We start from the raw sequence: 7365 nt of genomic DNA, 5'->3' as shown, positions 1-7365 counted from the left end.
TAGAACAGAGACTAAGACTGACCTTACATTCTTCAGTTTAGCCAACACAGGCCCACCTTTGCCACGCAGATGGGGTGTGATGGGTTGGTATGGGCTCCAGAGAAGCTCCTTGAGCACCATGTATGTTTGAGATCAGAGGGAAGTGTGATTAAAAGCACAGATTTTGTCAGATCTGAAGGAAACAAGTAATTGTATGTGCTGAGATAGCCCCTGGGATAAAACAGTGGAGTCTACTAGCCTGCGTGAATGGTCAGCAGAGCATTGTACTTAAGAATGAGAAAACTGTAATTTGTGTGTCCCCTTGCCTCAAAGGAGGCACCTCTATCCTGCAGTCCTTTACCCAGGTAACCAGTCAGTCCTCCCAGTTTTGCAGAACTGCAGGAATTTGCTTGCCTTGCACTAATTATCTGGATATGTTAACACATTCCCTGCCACGGCTTGATATTGCAGGAAGCTTCTAAGACCTTCAGAACTGCATCTATATACCAGACGCTTGGTTAATGAGGCCATAAAGAAACCCAGCCAACAGTCATTAAACAGAAAACAAGATTAACATTTAAGAGCACCAATTACTGATTTACTTCTTTAACAAATTGTTAATAAATCAGAAATTCCCATTGCTTTTCTCTCTCTCTCTTTTTTTTTAAACTCGAAGTCACATCTAGGAAATAAAAGTAGATCACAGTGGCCACTGGAGCAAGCACCAGACTTGGCATGGTGTCTCCCACCTCCTGCTTCTTTCTAAAATCATTGGTCTAAACACACTCTTCCCTACTGCATAGCAAGGCTACTGCAACCATCACCAAGCATGCTATAACTGTGTTTTGGGGCAGTATGGCCAGAACCAGCTGGTTGTCCAAAGGGGATATTTGACCCAAACCACAAAAAAAATACAGGACTAATTTCTCCATACTACTTCAGTGATGCTACAGCTTTTGACTGGTACTGAGCAGCACGGAGCCACACAGGCAACCACCAGTATGTGCAAACCAGAAGACAATTTACCTGGAGGAGTTGTCAGCAAGTAAGCAAAAAGCTTGACACAGACAAGACTGTGGATAGGATACCACTGTTAAAATGTTCTCTGGACATGCTCCAGGGCCTCAATGTCTTTCTTGCAGTGAGGGGCCCAAAACTAAACACAGTACTTGAGGTGTGGCCTCAAACAGTTCTACCCTGAAGTTTCATTAGAATGCAGTCTTCCATTTCCCAAGTTACTGTTTAGCCTGCTTCTGGCCCCCTGACCAAGCATGGGACAAAGTGTGTGCTTCACCTCACCACACACACTATGTGAGATCAGTGAGGTGAGAGCTGCAGGCCTAAGCTCAGCGTGAATCTGCACCTCAACCAGCTACATGTCTTCAAAAGTTTGCATAAACAGGGCACTGAGACGGCATACTAGTTCAGCATGGTGAAGAGCTTTGTGGACTTGCCAGCCTACAGTATAAAAGAGATTTCTGCCCACTGGGCATTATGTGGGAAGCAGCTGAGCAGAGCTTGCTGGCTACAGCTGCAGCACTTTCCAGAGGCAGCACTGGAGCTGCCCTGCAAGTGCATGCAAAGGCACTGGCAAGGCAATACATGCTGTGAAAGTGCCTGTTGGCTTCATCTTCCCTCCCCAGGGCCTGTAAAAGGATTTCCCCAGGCTGATCTCACCAGCCTGAGGTGGAGCAAGAGCCTTCAAGAAACAGGCAAAAAAAACTTAGTCGTTTAGCAACAAATTAAGAACAAAAACAATTTAAAATCATTGAGGTCAAGGCTTAACACCTTGGATTATATGTCACTTCATTTTAAAATCATAGAATTATAGAATCATAGAATCATTAAGGCCTCTAAGATCATCTAGTTCAACCATCAGCCCATGCCTGTGACCACTCTAAACCATGTCCCTCAGTACCACATTCCACATGGTTCTGGAACACCTCCAGGGACAGCGACTTCACCACCCTGAGCAGCCTGTGCCAGTGTCTCACTGCTCTCTTTGAGAATAAATTTTTCCTATAATATCCAGCTTGAAACCAACTTACAGCTCTTCTCTCTCAGCCTTGCCTTGGCCCTTTGCAAGCCCACACAGTGTGGCACCTGATGAAAACAGCACTTTGAGAGGCAAAAAGGTTCAAAGGACACACTGAAAGTCAAGCTTCATCTCCCTTACCAGCTATGCTGCACCTTCTGCATTAGGTAGAGCACGTGGGGTCATGTGGTGACTCCAAAGCCAGCACCTCAGGATCAGGTTCATGAAATGCTGAGCCACAATCCAAACTCCTCAACAACACAGCACCCTCAGGTGTGTGCTCCTAGACTGTCATGGTGAGTATCAGGGTTTCCCATACAGGGTGAAGTTTCCAGCAACTAAACATATGCTTTATACATCAATTTTATAGATATTTCTAGATATTTATCTATTTTATAGATAACTAAGGCCTGCAGCAGGCAGGCAACCACTCACTCATGGGCTCCAAAAAAAAGAATGTGAAGGACAGCACGCCAACCATACCCTGACACTCCAAATTCATCCCATTGATTGCACCTGCTTGCAAATCTCTCTGTAGCACTTAAGTGTTTTGCACAGAAGCAAGCTTACATAGCTCTTCTGTACAACACAGAAATGCTATTCCCTGTCTAGGGGGGCAGAAGTATGGGATGCAGAGATGGCACTGACTGTAGGAGATCACGAAAATGCTGCCTTCCCTGTACCAGGATGTCTGCCTCCGTTTGAGAGAGCAGGAGGATGCCAAAAATCCTCCCATTGCATCTGGGACGCTGTGTGATAGCTCATATCATAAAAGCTCACAAGTGCTTAACTTCCCAGCAGAAAAGAACCACTAACTTATCAGGGGACATCTCATCAGCTTCAGTTCATGCACAGTGTTTTTCTGAGACTTTGGGAGGGATGTTCAGCCAGAACAGCAGCACTGCCACCAAGTGCTGAACCCGACCACACCACCTGCTCTGCTTGGACCAAGAAGCTTCCAGCCCACATACAAGAGCAGCAATGCCATGACAGGCCAGGAGAACACAAAATAAAGCTCATCTATGGTATTTTTCTGAACTATTCTGTGAGATACTCCACAGTAAAAGTCATTTCCTTTTGAACACTTGAGAACAAAGCTCAGAGTCTTTTAAAATTTATTTACTTTTTCTTTCTTTCCTTTGTGTTTTTGTCTATCACTGTGATTTTTTTTTTTTTCTCCCACCATTCCCAGTACTCTCATTGACTTGCCTGTACAAAGCTGAGGAGGGAAGGGTCTCACTGTTGATGCTGCTATTGGAATGCCAGGACTCCTGCAGAGAGCCTTTCTGCTGAGAGATGAACCCTTGGCAAGGCTTCCAGGGATAGAGATGCCTCCACTTCCCTCAACAGACCACTCCAAGACTTGACAATCCACTCTATAAAGAAATTCTTCCTGATGTCCAGTGTGAACTTCCTCTGGTACAACTTAACACCACTAATCCTACCACTGTTACCTGAGGAAAGAGGCTGACTCCTCCTGGCTGCAGTCTCCTTTCAGGTGGTTGCAAAAGCAATGAGGCCTCCCTGAGCCTCCTCTTCTCCAGATTACACCACCCCAGTTCCCCCAGCTGCTCCTCAAAAGCCATTTTCTACTCCCAAACAGCCAAAGTCTCCAGAATTACTCAACTCCAGAGAACAATGTTGGTGACCTCCAAAAGCAGGCTGTGGATTATTGTGCTGTGTTTGCTCTTACGACAAGGTAACAGTTCTTCTGCAGCAGCAATTTAGCCAAACATGGTTTAAACATTAATCACAAGTCTTAATGTTGTTAGCTTTAGTTCTTGCTGCACTCAGGCTGCCTGCTGAATCAGTGGAAAGCTCACAAGCCAGCCATGGGGGCAGCTCTGCCTCACCGCACTCAGGCTCAGCACTCACGGCCCTTGTGGCCTACCCACCATGATAGGCCAGAAGCCCAGCGCTGGTGAAGAGGCCATTGTTGTTCTGCCTCAGTTCCCTGCAGTTAAAGTGCTCCCAGAGGCAGGAGACAGGATGAGGAGAAATGGTTTCAAACTAAAGGAGGGGAGATTTAGACTGGAAATAAGGAGGAAGTTTTTTACTATCAGGGTGGTGAGGCACTGGCACAGGTTCCCCAGAGAGGTGGTGGATGGTCCGTCCCTGGAGACATTCAAGGTCAGGCTGGACGGGGCTCTGTGCAACCTGATCAAGCTGCAGGTGTCCCTGTTCACTGCAGGGGAATTTGACAAAATGGCCTTTAAGGGTCCCTTCCAACTCAGATCATTCTATGATTCTATGAGATTTGGTTGCCTTTATCTTGGCAGGCCCAGCTGAGAAGTATTGCTAATAATTACCCAGCTTTCTGGCCCTTTTGAATCCACTCACTGTCCCTGACTCACATTTCAGTTCAATTCAGACAAAATTTTTCACTTTTCACCTCTCCAGGATGACCTGGGGAAGCATTTCACTGCACTGGTGACCTCCTGAGTGTGCACACAGGAGGGAAATGCTCTTTTTGAGGACCTTTGTGAGAGCTGAGCGCCTTGCACTGGGTACACAAGTCCCCCAGAAGCAGGAATGTCCTCGCAGATCCCATCACTGGCACGAGGGGATGGTGGGACTTCACAACAGCTGGGACAGCCATGGACACAGCACAAGACACCCCTAGTCTCCTGCAGAAGTGGGGCCTGTGGCAACTCTGCTGGATTGACACAAGAGAAGGCACCACTCCTCTGAAATCCCTAATTTATGCATCTATTAGGCAAATGACAAAGGACATGATGAATACAAAAAGGTCACTGCCCATGAAAGGAAAGAGCCCCAGGTGGTGCAGTGAGGGCAATACGGTTCTGAAAAGGATACCAGCTTAAAATTGCCTTAAATTGTGCCGGGGACATTTAGGCTGGATATTAGGAACAATTTGTTCTCAGAAAGAGCAGTGAGGCGCTGCCACATGCTGCCCATGGAGGTAGTGGAGTCACTGTCCCTGAAGGTGTTCAAGAACCATGTGGATATGGCACTGAGGGACATAGTCAGTGGGCATGGTGGGGGTGGACTGATAGACAGACTGAATGATCTCAGAGATCTTTTCCAACCTTAATGGTTCTATAATTTTGAGCATCTTTTTCATCCCTTCCTTGGTTCCCTGCCTCTGCTCTCTGGAGTAAAAAGAGGTGGCAATTGGAACTGGGCTGTGCTTCCCTCCCCTCCAGGCTCCCAGATGCTGTCAGCTGAAGGATACAGCCATGCCGCTCCAGCACATCTGTTCTGAAGATGTGCTGAGAGGTCACTGCCACACGTCACACCCATGCTGGAGTGTGGGCTGGGAGAAAGAGAGCTGTCACCCTGCTGTCAGGCAGAGGTGACAACAGCTCCTGCAAGGCAAAAGGTGAACAGGTCAGGAGTAATTCTCAGCTGGATGGGCACTGGGCTCAGCTCTGGGTAACACAAGGGAGATATTTGTGAGAGGCAGGGGGAAATGCCAGCACATGGATCTCACTGTCCTGACCTCCAGTAAAGCTGGGCACTCCCAGTTAACTGGAGAAAGAGAAACATCACCAAGGAAAAAAGAAAACATTTAGGAAAGGATATTTATTTTATTGAAAAAAAAAATTACATTTCACTTGTACACCATGAAAATATTTAGTTATTTTCAAAGGAAGAGGTTAAGACTTCCACAAGAAAACCACATTCTTTATTACAGCATTACTCTACGAGATGAGGCTCTGGTGGTGTCTGCACTGGGCATTTTCACTAAACAGTAGCGCAGGACTAAATGTGCTTTGGGCAAAAACCCTAAATATTGCCCTCTTCCAGATGCTACTCTTTCTTGAAGACATGACACTCACTTGGTAAACATTTCATGATTTCTGAATTAGACACAGTATTTCTCTACTCACATAGATCTTACAGAAATTCACAGCTATCCTTCTCCTCCTCTTTTAATGATCATGATTCATATTTCCCATTCAGTCAGCTAAAAGCTGGTCAAAGTGGCATACATGAAGTCATGCCCCATCTTCTGGTAAGAAAACAAGACTGAAAGGGCTATGTGACACTAATCCCAGTCACTGACAATGACTTACAGTATCAACAGATGGGACTGAATTTTCCACACTTCTTTATGTGACTGCATCTCCTGCAATAAACCCTACAGCCTCCTTCCGTACTAAGGCATGTATTCACAGTGGCTGTCAGCACAGGAATACACGTGCTTTGCTTAATGCAGGGCACAGAACAGGAGCACACATTTGTGAGTGGTATCCCAGTGCCATTCACTACAGGCACATGGCAAGCACACGCAAGCCACCTGTGATGGGCTGTACTGCATCACTTGGCAAGGCATCTTCTGGAAACTCCTTATGAACCAGAGACCTTTGGTGTAATAAGATTTAAAAATCTGTAAGCAAAAATAAATAGCAATGCCACATATTCCCAGATAACTTGCCTTACTTATTGATTTGACTACTTATTTACTTAGAGAGGAAGGGAAGGAAAAGAGCCAGATGTGACCAAGCCTAACATCATACAAGTTCTGTGAAAGCAGACTTTAAATTTTCTCCACCTGAATGTTACTGCTATGTTCCCTAGGCAGATAACTGCCTTGTTATATGCTGTTTTATATGCACAAGCATCATATAGACCATACGAACAGTCACAGTAACTCTTGTTAGTACTGTAATGTTTTTGCTGGATTTGCAGATGGACAGAACACCAAACTCAGATTCCTACATATGTAGCTCCTCTTTCAAGTACTCAGCTCACCAGGATTGTTTTCATTACCGCTAAAAGCGCAGCTCTGCAATTAGGCTCTGCTTGTCCTGCCTTTCACTGCCAGGAAAAGCAGCAATCCCAAGCTCCCAATCTCTTGGCCAGCTACATTTTCCCAACTCCTCCCTTTTAGCAGCACACTCATCTGTTCCCTGGATGAGAATGTTCAGGGAGATAAGGAGCTGAAAACTTCAGGGTTTTTGGACAGATGAGTTCCCCCCTGGTTTAGTGCCCCCACTGCACTCACTGCAGGGTCAGGCAAGGACCAGAGCCAGCACAAGTGATGGACAAAGAAGGTTAGGGTGGTGTAGTTGAGCTGGGTAAGAGAAATCTACCACAGAAGCTGATAATTCTGTACTTTTCCAGAGCACGAGAAACTAGGCTAAATCATCCAAACAACTCACTCATAGTTTCTCTTTCCTCTGCAGTTCATGGAGAGAAGTCTAGGGAAACCTCATGGCAAAACAAGGCTCTTAGAAGGGAGAGAATGAGCATCCTGCTGTCATACACCAGAGCTAGGACAGTAGTGTGCTGCTCATCGTATCCTTTAACTTCAAAGTGAACAGAGTTGTGCTAAATCAAAGTTTTGGTACTGCATTTAGGAAGGGACAACCTCACAGAGCCCT

Source organism: Numida meleagris, chromosome 1 (assembly GCF_002078875.1).
Source record: "Numida meleagris isolate 19003 breed g44 Domestic line chromosome 1, NumMel1.0, whole genome shotgun sequence".
Lineage (NCBI taxonomy): Eukaryota > Metazoa > Chordata > Aves > Galliformes > Numididae > Numida > Numida meleagris.
This window is presented reverse-complemented; position numbering follows the sequence as displayed.